At 49.7% G+C, this 16,306-nt stretch overlaps 1 protein-coding gene across 7 annotated transcripts in view; it reads left to right on the top strand.

The window, feature by feature from the left end:
- The first annotated feature begins 625 nt into the window (after positions 1–625).
- The window catches only part of ZC3H7B (zinc finger CCCH-type containing 7B), a 57,843-nt gene continuing 42,162 nt past the window's right edge, over positions 626–16,306 (top strand). Inside the window, exons 1-2 of one of the 7 annotated variants that reach the window (XM_043881195.1) lie at positions 631–919; positions 11,715–11,843. The gene's annotated coding sequence lies outside the window, so the exon portion shown is untranslated. Of the gene's footprint in view, positions 920–11,714; positions 11,844–16,306 lie in introns of all 7 variants that reach the window. The other 6 variants (XM_043881199.1, XM_043881197.1, XM_043881198.1 and 3 more) reach the window with 6 other exon arrangements.

Raw genomic sequence — 16,306 nt, 5'->3', positions numbered from 1 at the left:
ACCGCCAAGCAAGTCCCCCCTCCATAAAGAAATTTATGTGCATATACATACATGTGTTTAAAATGAAGAGGGAAGAGAACTCTAGGAAGCAATGGTAGGATGGGATGGATGACACGGTGTTTGGATCTGAAGCTCTGGATTCAAATCCAACACGGACCTGGCCAGCTCTGAGGCAGCGCCAGGGCCTCTGACAGCTGGTTTCTTCTTCCGGTGATCTCCCCTGAACTTTTGGGTCTTCTTTGTTCAGTCGTGAAGTCGTGTCCCACTCTTTGCCACCCCATTCACTGGGTCTTCTAAGCGGCCTCACATCCTTTAGGGAAAGATCCTAGACAAACAACAACCTTGGGTCCCCACTCTTGAAAAGGGCACAAGGCTCCTGGGGTTTTGGGGGGAGTCTACACTGAAAGCAGCTGAAACTCGGGGGCGGAGGAAGGGCGGAGGCGTTCAGGGAGACCAGCACCCTCCCAGAAATGCAGAATCGCCAAGAGAAAAGCCCCAAGAGGGCAGGACACTTGCAAAGAAAATAAAGGTGAATTCCAGGCATGAGCTGTCGGCGAGGAAGGGGGACTTCCCCGCCCCCTCCGCCCCCAGGTGCGCGGCCCGCGCCGCCCACCCCCGGCGCCCGGCGAGGGAAGCCGCGCTCTAGGACCCGAGGAGGAGGGACTGCAGGGAGACCGAGCCTCCAGCGGGTGCTGCCGCGAGCGGCCGGCCGGGGGGGCTGGAAATGAAAGTAAAGCGCTCCGGAGCCACATGGACGGAGCTGCCGGGGCGGCGGCGCCGGGAGCAGGATGCGGCTGCCCGTAATTAAATAGCATTTACTCTTATTATTACTAATAATAATAACGTAATCATACCTCTAGTCATAGCATACCATTTATCGGGCTCGGCGCAGGCCCGCGGGGAGCGCAGCCCGGCCGAGGTGAGTGCAGCTCGCGGCCCGAGCCCCGCGGGGCAGAGGCCGGGGGCCCGACCGCGGACGGGCGGCCGGCGCGGGAAGGGCTCGGGGGACCCGGGGGCCGCGCCGGGCCGGGCGGAGGCGCGGAGACCCCTGGCCCGGCCGGAGCTGCACTGGGGACGCCCGGAGAGTGCATGTTGCAAAGATAAAGACACAGCTTTCTCCCCCTCCGCAATCCCCCTTTCCTTCTTTTTGGGGCTCCCCCTCCCGGCCCCCGAGCCCAGCCCCAAAGTTTCAAAGTTATTGTGCGGCCGGGGGCACCTGCCGCTGGGTGATTTGGCCGCCTCTGCAAGCCCCCGGGAGGTGTCTCGGAATTTCTTGCGTGGGGGGCTCTCTCTTGGGCGTCCGGAGCTTTGGGGTGCGCGGAGGCTTTGCGGGTCCCCGCGATGGGGTTCGAGGGGATTGGCGATTGGCGGGGGCGTCGCTGGCAGCGCGCCCCTTCCTTTTGTGTGCGCCTTGGCCCCGCAGCGCCGGGAGTTGGAGGGACCGCAGCGCGGGCGGAGGACAGCGGCCGCCAAAGGGCCGCCCCTGCGGGCTGCGGCGGCCACGCGAGCCCGGGGATCCGGGGCCTGCGGCCCGGCCCGAGGGAGAGGGCGGCAGGAAAGGGGGGTGCGGTCTGGGTAGGGGGGCATTTCCGGTCGTGGGATGGGTCCCAGGACTCGGAGGCCTGCGAGAATTCCGTCGTCTGACCAGGCGCGCGCAGGGGCTGCGGGGGACAGCTCCAGCGCCTGGGGGGCGCCCCCTGAATATTGGTACCCCGGAGCCACCCACCACGGCGGCCTCCGACCCCTCTACTACCCTCCGCGGGCCTCAGAGCCCTTCCCGGCCTGCCCCTTTCTTCCCCTGATTTCCCCTTAAAATCTGACCGGCTAGGACGTTTATAAGGTGCCTGATTTGGGGGTCTTTCACAGAGACAAAGCAGTATTCCCAGGAGAAAAAAAAAATCGGGATTCACTCTGATGGACTCTGATGGGTGTGATGCCTACATGCCATCAGTGGGGAAAAGCAGGGGCTGGAGAAGGGGGCTGAGCCCAGAGTGGGTGACTGGGGGCCCCCAGCAGCTTTGTCAGGGATTTCATTTCCCTGGGGCTGCTTAATGGGACTTTGGTCCTGGGTACAAGACTTTGAACCCCAACTTCTTAGCATTTTCCCTCAGAGCTTGCAGTTCATCAAGTTCCATGAAAATAGCAGAATGCAGATCCTTGAATCCTCACACAAATGCGATAATTATAGTACGTTTAGCAACTGTTGGACACAAAATTCCAGCAGAATCTTTCATTCTGTTACGAAGTCTTCCTCTCCCCTCTCCGCAAATACAACTATACCCACCTTGGTTGTCTTTCCCCATTTTTACTTCCCTTGGAAATTGGACTGCAAGCTAGAAATGATGCCCAGCAGATCACAATTAGAGCAGGTTTGAGGTGTGGGCTTCACTAAGCTGGGAAGGAGAAACCTGTTCCAGAAGGGTTGAGATCTGAGGATGGGAGAGAACTTTTGTGATCCCTGAGCTGGGATGAGGGCTTCCCCAGTGGCTCAGCAGTAAAGAATCTGCCTGCAATGCAGGAGTCGTGGGTTCAATCCCTGGATCAGAAAGATCTCCTGGAGGAGGGCATGGCAACCCACTCCAGTATTCTTGCCTGGAGAAGCCCATGGACAGAGGAGCCTGGTGGGCTGCAATCCACAGGGTCGAAAAGAACCGGACACGACTGAGCATGCGTGCACATTCGTACTGGGATGAGGTTCCATGGATACTGGGAATGACTGCTGGCTTTTTGTTTAGGATGAACAATTAAGAATGTGGGTTTTGGTGGGTTATTTGGGGCTGAGAAGCTCTGTGGGATGATCTGGGCTCTTGAATCTTAAGTATAGGACAGCTGAGGCATCAGTAGGTTTGGATTTGAGAATCCAAACATAATAATCCCTTAAATAGCACTTTTTAGTTTATAACAAAAGGGCTTCCACATATGTTCTCTCATCTGTCCTCCATAGCAACCATGTCAGCTCGACATTTTTCCATCTTAATTTTCCAGATGAGAGATCTGAAGCTTAGAGAGTTGAAGGTCTTCCTGGAAAGTCACACAACAGAGTTAGGATTCCTGCCTCGTTTTCTGCCTCCAAATCTTTACCTTCTCCCAGAGTCCTGCCTACCTTCGCAAATTAGTCTTCAAGAGCCTTTTATGGTGTATATAGTGTGATGCTGTGGAGTAGGGTTGGGTTGAATTTGCCACTTACAGGCTGGCTGGAAAGAGAAAAGTTAACTCTAGTCAACCAATGAGCGAACAAGAAGATGATCAATACTGGGGTCCATGCGGTGGGAATGGAGAGAAGAGAGAGCTCTCAGGGTAACCTGGAAAAGTTAGGGAAGCTTTCCTCCAGCAGGTGGATCTTGAGCCTGAAAGAATGAGGAGGTGTGGCTGGCGTGGAGAAAAGTAGGGGATTCTGGACTCCGCACCACTGCTTCTGTGCCAGGACATTGATGTACATTCCCTCTGATTCTTCCAGTGGCTCTGTGAGGGGTAGGCATTATTATCTCCATTTCACAGATGAAGAAACTGAGGAACACAGCATTTATGTGGCTGGTCATCCAAGGTCACCCGGCTGGATTTGAAGCCAGTCCTGTGTGACAGTTGAGTGGGCTGCATGGTGTCAGAATTAGACCACCTCCATCCCAAATATGGAGAGCAACAACAGGGACCCGGACAGTCTGAACTGGCAAATGCTCTAGGGGTGGGGACCCAAAGCTGAAAGGTCGGCAGGCTCCCCAGGGCCAGAAAGTTTCACTGAACCAGCCTTGTGTCCCACGGCCTCATGGGGCTGGCCCAGTGCGAGACCTCTTGGGCGGCTGCTGGAAGCCTGACTTCAGAAGGCAGACTGGTGGTGGAAGGAGAAGACTGGGTCCCGAGCATGGAGATCCGAGCTCAGTGCCCGGTCCCTGCCAGCGCCTGATTTGATACTGCCGAGGAGCTTGTAGCTTGGAAAGGAGAAGGATACGGATGATTAACCTGAGTCTCCCAAGGACAGAAACCGGTTCTGATTTACCCTCTGTGTCCCAGGCCCCGGTGGAGGTGCCAGGAAGACACGATCAACCATTGTCTTGTCAAATTGAATTATGTCCCAGTGTAGAGGAAGAAGATTTATTTTGCCCTGGGGGTTGGAAGGTCTTCCAAGAAGAAGTGCCATTTAAAACATTGGAAAGGGAAAAAAAAGAATAATGCATTGGAAAGATGGGTTGAGAAAGGGCATTCTGAGGAGAGACGCTGAGCCGGACAAAGGCAGGGCCATGTAAAGTCAGGACGGGCAGGTTGTCTGGAACAGTCCAGAGTGCAGGTGGCAGGTGTGAGTTCAGGTTCAGGTGAGGCTCTGCCACCATGGTCCCTTGGGTTATCCGGGCCCAAGTTTCCTTTTCTGAAAAGGAGCCCTGAGAGTTGATGTTTTATGGTAACCTCTGGGAGAAGCCCAGTGCCCAGGGATTGGGACAGGAGACTCATATGAGAAGAACTTTGTTGTTCAGTGACCCAGTCGTGTATGACTCTTTGCGACCCCATGGACTGCAGCATGCCAGGCTTCCCCATCCTTCACTGTCTCCTGGAGTTTGCTCAAACTCATGTCCATTGAGTCGGTGATGCCATCCAACCATCTCATCCTCTGTCACCCCTTCTCTCCCTGCCCTCAGTCTTTCCCAGCATCAGGGTCTTTTCCAATGAGTTGGCTCTTCGCATTAGGTGGCCAAAGTATTGGAGCTTCAGCATCAGTCCTTCCAATGAATATTCAGGACTGATTTCCTTTAGGATGGACTGGTCTGATCTCCCTGCTGTCCAAGGGACTCTCCAGAGTCTTCTCTAGCACCATAGTTCGAAAGCATCAATTCTTCAGTGCTCAGCTTTCTTTATGAGAGAACTAGGGGAGTTTAAAATTTTTTAGTAACTTCACAAACACCAATCCAATGATTAGCTTGTGGCCAGCTGTTGTGAGTCCTTTCTCCTGGATGAGCTTATTGAATCTTTATAATAGCCGTGTATAGGTGGGTGCTACAATTACCTCCATTTTACAGATGGAGAAACTGTGGCACAGAAAGGTTGAATGTCATCCTGTAAGTGGCAGAGCTGGAGGGCAAACTGGGGCAGTCTGGCTCTTGATTTGGCCCATTGGGGGACCCAGGTGAGGCTAGGCGGGAGGGAGGCAGGAGACTCGTGGGGCTGGTGGTGGTACAATTGAGACAGCAGAGGGTGGAGGTGTCCTTTGAGGAAGTCTGACCACAACTTCAGCTGGGGTTGATGAAGTGACGGCTATGTGTCAGCTCCCTGGAGCCTCCACAGAAGCCAGCTCCTTCCATCACATTTAATGGTCCATAGAAAACGGGCTCGTTTTCCTTTTCTTTGTCATCACCAGCTATGGGTCTCCTTCCCACCTTATTTATTTCTCCTAGTAAGTCTGTTTCTTTGCAAGCGCCCTAATGGCTTCTGCAGGTGTGTTAGCGCCATTTCACCATCAGGCCTTGGAGGCCCAGAGGGAAGGGGAGGCAGCCTTTCTGCATCCAGGAGCTGTCTAGAGTCGACTTCAGTTCAGCGGCAGTTCCTGAGCTCCGGATCAGAGCCTGAGATTCAAGCTCGATGGGCACAGCGGCCACAGCACCAGCAGCCACCACAGCTGGACGCGGCACACAGGACGCGGCTGTGTGCCTGCCATTACCAAATCCACTTAAAGACTCTTTGAGGCAGCAACCACTGTTAACAGCCCCATTTTGCAGATGAGAAGACTAAGGTTCCCAGATCATACGACTGAGGTAGAGCAGGAGGGTCAGAGGGAGCCCGAGACTGAGATCTTAGCTGCCCTGCCAGGGAGATGCTGTCAAGCTGTTTCAGTTTCCAGGGAGCTCTTTGCTTTTTCTTTTTAAAATATTTATTTATCGATGTGGCTGCGTGGGGTTTTAGTTGAAAGATCTTCACTGTGTCATGTGGAATCTTTCCTTGCAGCACGCACGCTCGCTAGTTGTGGCACACAGGCTCCTGAGTGTGCGGTCTTGGTTGCCCTGCAGCATGTGGGATCTTAGTTCCCCAACCAGGGATCGAACCTGTGTCCCTTGCATTGCATGGTGGATTCTCAACCACTGGACCACCAGTAAAGTCCCTTAAGCTCTTTTCTTACCTGCCTGGAAACCCTAGTTATTTAACATTTGTGTCTAGTCTCTCATTCATCCTCATGATAATCCTTCATGATAAGAGAAATCTCTGTTACTCAAAAGAAGCCAAGGGTTGACCCACCCTCCAATTCTTCCTGCTCTGTCCACACTGTGACTTAGAGAGGGAACCAACCGGGTGTCAGATTCCCTGAGACCAAAAGCTAGGGTCAGCCAGCGAGTATCCATCAAGCACTTCCCTGAGGGCTGCAGGCAAAGGTCGAGACTGTGACCCTTTTCAGAGGCTCCTCTAAGCTCTGGAGCATTCCATGTCATACCCTGTCCCTCTGCAGGCAGAGGAATCCAAAGTCCTGGCTTTCATTCCTGGCTCCAGCACACACTAGCTGCGTGAGGGGGGCACCAGCACCTCCTCAATCTTGGCCTCAGTCTTCTGGTCTGTGAAATGGCCTTGCTGATTCAGTGCCATCTGCCTCAGGTTTACTCTGAAACTTAAATGAAGGAACTTGGAAAGTTATAAAGACCACCCAGTGTGATGGCCATAAATACTGAATAACCTCCAGAATGTTCCTGAATCTTCTCCACTGCCCGCCTTGATCTGGGCCTTGACCACCACAGCAGGCAGCCTCCTAACTAACCTTCCACCTTTGCCTCTTAGGACCCACCCCCAAGGCAGCAGCCAAGGTGTCTTCTCAAGATTTAAGGGAGACCCTGTCAGGACTTCCCTGGTGGTCTAGTAGTTAAGACTTGCACTTCCACTGCAGGGGGCACAGGTTCAATCCCTGGTCAGGGAACTAAGATCCTGCATGCCACACAGCCAATATATAAAATAATAATAATAATAAATATTTTTTAAAATAGATGAGATTGTCACTCCTCTGCTGAAAACCTTCCAGTGGTTTCCCAGCGCACGTGGAGCTCAGAGCTGGCTCTCGCACAGAGTGACCCGCGTGTCGCTCTCTGACCAGCCCCAGCCTGTCGCCTGCCCCTTGCTTCCTGCTTGGCCTGCTCTCATTCCAGTCCTGCAACCTCAGCTGGCCTTCTGTCTCTTCCTTGAACATTCTAAGCCTGTTCCCACCTCAGGGCCATTCCCTGAGCTGCACCCGGGCCAGGTGTGCCCTTCCCCACCTCCTGTGTCCCCGTGACTGGCTCCTTGTCTCTTAAATGCCACCTCCTAGGACGGGCCTTCCCTAAGCTCCCAGCCGCCCACACCCCCATCACTCCCTTCCTATTTTAGTTTCTGTGTAACTCTTATCTGTATCTCTGCTTCTCTTGTGCATTTAACACTGACCTTTTTATTTGTTTTTCCACGCTTGAACCGCAAGCTCCCCAAGGCCAGGGACTTCATTAATCTCATTCCCTCAGCTCCGGCAGAGCCCACTGCACACAAAGGTGTTCTGTGGTTATTTGTTGAGTAAATGAACAATAGTAGCAGAGTGGTCCAGAACAGCCCTTGCCCAAAAAGAGTGGCCTAGACAGAAAGTAGGGCTTCCCTGGTGGCTCAGTGGTAAAGAACCCTCCTGCCAATGCAGGAGACGCGCGTTCGATCTGTGGGTTGGGAAGATCCCCTGGAGGAGGAAATGGCAACCCACTCCAGTATTCTTGCCTGGAGAATCCCATGGACAGAGAAGCCTGGTAGGCTACAGTCCTTAGGCTCTCAGGGTCGGACACGATCGAGCACACAGGTGTCATCATTAGTCTTGCAAGGTTGATGTCATTAGCTCCATCCTGTAAAGGACAAACAGAGGTTCAGACTGATTCTGTGAAAGCTGGCATGGGTCAGGGCTATGACAGGAACTCAGCTCAGGGCCCTTTGCACTGCTCTGGCCTCTCTTCAGCCCGTGACGCAGGCAGAGCAGCTCATGAAACTCTTGGTGCTCAGGTGTTAGGACCACAAGGATTTCTTCTCCCGTGAACAGGAGCAGTGACTTCAAATTGCTCAAAAAAATAAAAAAAAAAAAAAGAATAGTAAGCAGTCAGTCGGAGCTCTGGGACCCTGGGTGAGTTTTGTTGTTTTTTTAATGTGTGCATGCCCATAACTCCCAAGAGTAAGCTTCTGTTACTTTTCTATTAAAAAAAGAAAGAAAGAGTTATTATTCAAATGTCTCACTTTAGCAGCATAGCAGGTGGGTCTTGATGGAGAAGCAGGAGTAGAGCGTGGGTCCCCTGGAGAGAGATGTAGGTTTGAGCCCTTCTGTGCAGTTGGGCAGTAGGTTGCTGGGAAGGAAAAAGACAGGTGAAGAAAGTATTGAATCAAAGCCCTTTGGAGCCAGGGTGCTGCGGGAGGGCGGGGATTAGGCCTCGCTGCTGACACTTGCTTTTACTTTGGCTTATGGTGGGGCGCCGGGGGAGGCCTGGGGCAAGTTTCTTGAGCCTTGGTTTCTGTTCACGGTGGCCAATTAAAAGAAACAAACTGCAGGTTGCTGAGGCCTGTGGGTATCATTGCATGTCCATTCCTGAACACACCTGCAGCTGCTTCCCCAGGAGCAGTGTGGCCTTAGACAAGTCACAGAGCCCACCAAGCCTCATTTTTTGTTTTTTTGGCCACTCCACGCTGCACATGGGATCTTAGTTCCCCAGTCAAGGATCGAACCTGCATGCCCTGCATTGGAAGCACAGAGTCTTAACCACTGGACCACAGGGAAGTCCCCAAGCCTCTTTATTTTTTTATAAAAAGACTTTACTTTTGTAGGCCTCGCTTTTGGGTGAAGTGGGGATCATAGCACCTATTTTTGAGATTATTGTAGGGATAAATAACCTGATCCTGAGAGCAGGGCTTCTTAAGCCCCTTTTTTACCGCAGACCTGTTGGCAGCCTGGGGACGTCCATGAATGCCTTCTCAGAATACTCTTTCTAGATGTATACAGTAAAAACACACAGGATTACAAAGGAAATCAATGCTCTTGAACTACAGTTTGGCTCTTTTTTAAATCAATGCACTAAAATATAAGAACTAGCAGTGAGTCTATGTAACTACAATAATTTCGAAGTTGGGTTGAGCGTGAACCAAGATTTTGTTGTGTCTGCAGCAGCTGAAATGTGACAGGGAAAAAGCTGTGATTTCTGTGTCTGGTGCTCCTGGGGTGTTTTGCCTGTGTTCCTAATTGGGGGGATTGGTCATTATCAGGTAGAAGTTTGTGAAAAAAGTTGTGTTTTCCCAGACTCCTGAAGAAAGGTCACAGACCCCTAAATTCTCTCCTTGGGACCCAGGTTCAAAACTCCTGCCATAGAAGTGGCTGGACAACCAGCAGGTGACCTCCAGAAATGACTTCCCTGGAGCAGAGGGTTGTCCAGTGGACAGATGGGGGATGGATGAGGATGCGGGGAAGGGATAAATGCAGACCTGGAGAGCTGATGAGTGAGGTCAGAGACCACGGAATTAAAGCCTTCCCAGTCTCTCTGGGTAGCCGTCGAGGGCCTGGTGAGTCGGGAGAAGTGCCAGGCGTGGAGATGACGTAAGCTTAGATAGTGTTCGTGTGGTGTGTAACCTGTCTGTGCACTGCAGTGGGGGAGGTGAGTGCCAGGGTTGTGGGGGGCAAGTGGAGTGCAGGTCTAGGTTGAAGGCAGCGTGCAGGGGTGGGTAGCACTTTTGAGTTGGGAGGTGATGCTGTCTGGGCCCCAGAACCCAACTGCCAGAGTTCAAAGCCCAGTTCCGTCACTTAGTAACTAACCTTGGCAGGTCACTTCATCTCTTTGTGCCTTGGTTTCCTCATCTGTAAAATGAGGGTGATAGTGGTACACTCCTAAGGAGTGTTATAAGGATTAAGCATTATACTTAATGTTACATATAGTATCTTGTTATATATAGTATCTTATATAGTATCTTACTCTATTGGTATATAGTATCTTTTTCTAAAATTAATTTATTTTAATTGGATAGTATCTTAGTATAGCATTATAGTTAAAGCTCACCAGGGCTTCCCTGGTGGCTCAGTGGTAAAGAATCCCCCTGCTAATACAGGAGATGCAGGTTCAATCCCTGGGTCAGGAGGGAAGATTCCCTGGAGAAGGAAATGGCAACCCACTCCATTATTCTTGCCTGGGAAAACCCATGGACAGAGGAGCCTGGCAGGCTCCAACCCATGGGGTTGCTAAGGAGTCAGACAGGACTTAGCAACTGAACAAACAACTCAGAATAATATCTGGTAAGAGAAAGTGCTCAATAACTGATGACTGAACTCTGCATCTTCACTTTTATTCCAGGTTTCATGAGACACTCAGAGCATATTTTTCTGTGCTGCTCAGAGATAAAGCAGATACAGCTTCTTCCTTCAAGGAGCACCTAGTTTAGGGAGAGAATGGCAACATGAACACACGCTTTCAGTTAACTAGGATCGCTGCCGTGCTTGTGAGCTTGGGGGGCTGTGCTAGGGTGGACTTTGTGGCAGGCAGCCTTCCTGGTAGAAAAGCCACCTCAGCTGAGCTTTGAGAAACACTGGGCATTAATCAGGGTTGTTCTAGAAAGAGCGGGCAGCTTGAACAGGAAGCTGCATGGTCCAGAGTTGCTGGAATGTCACATTCCATACCGGGCCACGGGCACTGTGTGCCCTGATGAACAGCCTGGCCTTTGTCCTCCTGGCAGTGGGTGTCATGGAAGGTTTTGTTTGTTTTTAACTTTTTATTCACAGGAAGTTGCAAAAATGGTAACAAAGGGTTCCCTTTACTCTGCTTCCCTTGATGGTGATATACAGCCAAAATCAAAACCAGAAAAATGACATTGGTACATTACTGGACCACAGAGTTTATTCACGTTTCACCTTTTTTAAAAAAAAATTAATTTATTATTTATTTGGCTGCGATGGGTCTTAGTTGTATGGCGCTCAGTGCTCAGGAGCTTCACACACTTGTGACATGCAAACTCTTAGTTGTGGCATATGGGATCTAGTTCCCTGACCAGGGATTGAACCTGGGCCCCCTGCATTGCAAGGGTCGAATCCTAGCCACTGGAGCACTAGGGACGTCCTCATCTTTTTTTAAACCTACATTCATGTGGGTGTGTGCACGCATCTGGGTTTTGAGCAAGGGAGTGATGCTGACATGTGAGTTAGACAGAGATCCCTGACCAGCAAATGGCAGCAGATTGCAGGGAACACAGTGGTCAGAGGTGATGGAGGGCCTGCTTGTGGAGATGATGGGAGAAGCGTGGACACGCATTTCAGAGGTAAAGCTGGAATTGGAGATTGACCGAGAGCAGGATGATGGTTGGATCTATGACTAGAGTTGAAGAATGATGGAGGAAGGGCAGGATTAGGGGAGAAGCTGCTGAGTTAAGTCTGGAATGTATTGAGTCAGAAGGACACTCAGCTCAACTGAAATGGGCACCAAGGAGGATTTTTCTGGACACGGAGGCATCCATACTGGATGCCTTAAAGAATGAGTGGGCAGTTGGCTGGGGGTGCAGATGGGGAGGGGGAGGGCATTCCAGGTAGAGAGTTTGGGATTAGGAAAGGTACAGAGGTCATAAGCAGCCTGGGTATTGGGCATCTGGGTAGCATTTCCCACAAGGTAAAAGATGTGAATCTGAAATATTGGGGAGGGGGTGAGCCTGGTGGGAGGAATAGATTTGTGAGTCATCGACATGACTCATGAGATCATGAAATGCAAGAGCTCATCTGGGGGGAGCAGGTGGAGTGAGGAGACCAAGAGCACTGTCCCTGAAGCGGAAGACCTGGGCAGAGGAGGACAAGGACCAGCAGATGCAACCGCAGTCCTAGAAAAGGCCGGGAAGAAACTGGCCCCTCCTGGACTCAGCAGGTAGGAGGTCCCTGGGACGGGGAGGCCCCTTGGCAAGCACCCTCAGTGGAGTGAGCGTGGGCTTGTCATGAGTTGGGGAGTGGAGTGGGAAGTGTGGACGTGGAGACAGCATAGACAACTCTTTCACAGAATGTGACCAAGAAAGGGAATCAAGGTTGTGCTCGCCAGAAGGGGATTTGGGATCTGAGGAGGGAATTATTTTGAGGGGTGGGGAAGACTTGAGCGTGATGACAGACGAAGGCTCCTGGAGCTAGGTCTCTTTGCTTAATGGGTGACACTAAAGGAAATGGCCACGTGCGTGGGCTCGGGGGCCAGGCTGCTAGGGTTTGAATCCCAGTTCTGCCTAGTTCCAGCTGTGTGACCTTGGGTAAGTCACTTAACGTCTCTGTGCCCCCTGCTCCTCCACAAATTGGGAATGATAGTAGTCCCGATGTCATAGGATTATGCAAGTCTTAAGAAAGGTATTATGTGGGGTGGGAGGTGGGTAAGTAAGTGTTAGTCGCTCAGTTGTGCCCGATTCTTTGTGACTCCATGGACTGCAGCCCACCAGGCTCCTCTGTCCATGAGATTTTCCAGGCAAGGATACTGGAGTGGGTTGCCATTTCCTTCTCCAGGGGATCTTCCCAACCCAGGGATCAAACCTGGGTCTCCGGCACTGCAGGCAGATTCTTTACTGGCTGAACTACAAGGGAGGGTGGGAGGGAGACTCAAAAGGGAGGGGACATATGTATACCTATGACTGATTCATGCTGATGGATGGCAGAAACCAACACAATATTTTAAAGCAATTATCATCCAATTAAAAATAAATATTAAAAAAAACCAAAAAAAAGAAAGATATTATGTGTATAGGGATCATGACAGTCCCTGGAACATTGTAATCACTCAGGAAATATTAATATTATTACCTGATTGTGAATTTATCTTGGTATCAGTTTTTTCACTCATTTATTCAACACTCATTCATTCTTATCTGTGTAATGCTTGGGTTGAATGAATTGATACTCATTCATCCATTTCTTTTTCATCTAAACCACCATTTCCCGAACACTTGCTCTATGTCAAACATGGGCCAGACGTTGAGATTTTGGAGAACCTGGCATAGTCCCGGCCTGGTCTGATGAAGATCTGAGTCTCTAAAATTCTGTCATCGTCAAACCCTTCTCCAGAGTGAGAAAATATCGTGTTTCCTTTGTGGTTCCCAGGTCAATGGTTTGGTCTTTTTCTTAGGAAAAATGTCCATGGACATTTTGGCAGTCCCAGGGCACTGGGTTTAAAATCAGGCTACTGGTTCCCATTTGGCCCCTGTCCTACTGCTGGCCTCAAGTCAGTCATCTCAGTTTGTATTTTAGATTACAAGGCGAATACTTTCTCCCTGCAAAACGTCCAAAGCCCGCGGAGGCATTTAAAGCAGAAGGGAACGTGGTTGTGTGCTCTTGCCTCTTGGCAGATCCTAGTTCCCAGAAAGAACCAGTGAAACTGGAGAATATTCTCTCAAACGCCTTCTTTATATAAACACACATTACACACAGATGTAATCATACAAACCCAAATGTTCTAAAATCTGTTTCTTTTTTTCCTTTCTCAACCATGTACAGAGGCATCTCCATGACAATACCTATAGATTAAATAGCTGCTTGTATTCCATAATGTAGTGGTTTGATTAAGCCAGTTCTTTACTGATGGACATTAAGGTTGCTTCTAGTTTTTTACTCTTTAAAAAAGTGTATCCCTGTACAAATATAATTTGCGGGCTTTTACAAGGACTGTGTGGATCACAATAAACTGTGGAAAATTCTCAAAGAGATGGGATTACTAGACCACCTGACCTGCCTCTTGAGATACCTGTATGCAGGTCAGGAAGCAACAGTTAGAACTGGACATGGAACAACAAACTGGTTCTAAATAGGAAAAGGAGTACATCAAGGCTGTATATTGTCACCCTGCTTATTTAACTTATATGCAGAATACCTCATGAGAAATGCTGGGCTGGAGGAAGCACAGGCTGGAATCAAGATTGCCGGGAGAAATATCAATAACCTCAGATATGCAGATGACACCACCCTTATGGCAGAAAGTGAAGAGGAGCTAAAGAGCCTCTTGATGAAAGTGAAAGAGGAGAGTGAAAAAGTTGGCTTAAAGCTTAACATTCAGAAAACTAAGATCATGGCATCTGGTCCCATTACTTCAAGGGAAATAGATGGGGAAACAGTGGAAACAGTGTCAGACTTTATTTTGGGGGGCTCTAAAATCACTGCAGATGGTGGTTGCAGCCATGAAATTAAAAGACGCTTACTCCTTGGAAGGAAAGTTATGACCAACCTAGATATCATATTAAAAAGCAGAGACATTACTTTGCCAACAAAGGTCTGTCTAGTCAAGGTTATGGTTTTTCCAGTGGTCATGTATGGATGTGAGAGTTGGACTATAAAAAAAGCTGAGTGCCGAAGAATTGATGCTTTTGAACTGTGGTGCTGGAGAAGACTCTTGAGAGTCCCTTGGACTGCAAGGAGATCTAACCAGTCCATCCTAAAGGAGATCAGTCCTGAATATTCATTGGAAGGACTGATGCTGAAGCTGAAACTCCAATACTTTGGCCACCTGATATGAAGAACTGACCCATTTGAAAAGACCCTGATGCTGGGAGGGATTGGGGGCAGGAGGAGAAGGGGACGACAGAGGATGAGATGGCTAGATGGCATCACCAACTTGATGGACATGAGTTTGAGTAAACTCCAGGAGTTGGTGATGGACAGGGAGGCCTGGCGAGCTGTGATTCATGGGGTCGCAAAGAGTTGGACACGACTAAGTGACTGAACTGAACTGAACTGAACAAGGATTTTGGTAGGTTAAATTCTTGTTAAGAGAAATTTCTGGTTGGAAAGGAAAGGACATTTTCTCATCTGGAAGGGGTTTGGCTGCAAGTAACAATTCTTTCCTCAAAATGGAGTTTATTATTATCTCAAGTGACAAATGAGGTGGAGCAGTTCCAAGGTGAGTTAGTTTATTGTCAGACATGTCATCAAACACCTTCAGTCTGTCTGTCTGCTCTGCCATCTTCGTAACTACACTCTGGTATACAGCACCAGAAAAGGGGATTATCACTGCAGTCCCATTTTATTTTATTTTTTTTAAGTTTAAAAAAAAATTTTTTTTTTAATTGAAGGTTAATTGCTTTACAGAATTTTGTTTTCCGTCAAACCTCAACATGAATCAGCCATAGGTATACATATATCCCCTCCTTTTTGAACCCTCCCTCCCATCTCCCTCCCCTCTAGGTGCAGTCCCATTTTAAGTGTGAAGGAAATCTTTCCCAGAAGCCCCTTGGCTGATTTCCCCTCCTTCCCATTGGCTGGGATGATGTCACATGCCCTTGCCCAAGCCAATCACTGGTAAGGAAAAGAACCATTATGATTGGTTTAGCCCAGTGCAGGTTCACCTGCGGCTGTGTGCAGACAGAGGAAGTGATGCTGGCTGCTGGGTAGGCAGCTTGTTCATTTTGGTAGGTGTTGCTTCACAGAGACCTCACCAGTTCACAGGCTGAGTGTGTTGACGTGTTGGAGAGTGCTCTTTCCTCCACCTCATTGACCAGGCTCTCTTCTTTCATTAGCCTTATAGGTGAAAAGAGTTGTCTTGTTGTTTTAATGTGTTTTTTTTTTTCTTTAAATTTTATTTATTTATTTTGGCTGTGCTGAGTCTTCACTGCAGTGCATGGGCTTTCTCTAGTTGCAGAGAACAGGCTTCTCATTGCAGTGGCTTCTCTTGTGGAGCGCAGGGCTCTGCTGCTGCTGCTGCTGCTAAGTCGCTTCAGTTGTGTCCGACTCTGTGCGACCCCATAGATGGCAGCCCACCAGGCTTCTCCACCCATGGGATTTTCCAGGCAAGAGTACTGGAGTGGGTTGCCATTGCCTTCTCCGCGCAGGGCTCTAGGGCTCAATAATTATGGTGCATGGGCTTAGTTGCCCCGGGGCATGTGGGATCTTCTCAGACCAGGGATAGAACCCGTGTCTTCTACATTGGCAGGTGGATTCTTAACCACTGAACCACTAGGGAGGTCCTCTGAGTATCCTTTCTTGATGGGTTATGTTCCTGTGAATTTCCTGTTTATATTCTTTGCCCATCTGATTTTTTTTATTATCTTTTAATACTCTTATTTATTTATTTTTTGATTGTGCTGGGTCTTTGTTGCCGTGAGGGCTTTTCTCTAGTCGTGACTCTGTAGTTGCAGTGTGCAGGCTTCTTATTGTGATGGCTTCTCTTGTTGCTGAGCACAGGCGTTAGGGCGCTTGGGCTTCAGTAGTTATGGTTCCCTGACTCTAGAGCACACGCTCAGTAGTTGTGGCACATGGGTTTAGCTGCCCCAAGGAATGTGGAATCTTGCCGGATCAGGGATCAAACCTGTGTCCCCTACATGGACTGATGGATTCTTAACCACTGGACCACCAGGAAAGTCCCCTGAGTAT

Source organism: Cervus elaphus, chromosome 22 (genome assembly GCF_910594005.1).
Source record: "Cervus elaphus chromosome 22, mCerEla1.1, whole genome shotgun sequence".
In the NCBI taxonomy this organism is placed as follows: Eukaryota; Metazoa; Chordata; class Mammalia; order Artiodactyla; family Cervidae; genus Cervus; species Cervus elaphus.
The sequence above is the reverse complement of the archived record's forward strand: the minus strand, read 5'-3'. Positions and strand labels throughout refer to the sequence as shown.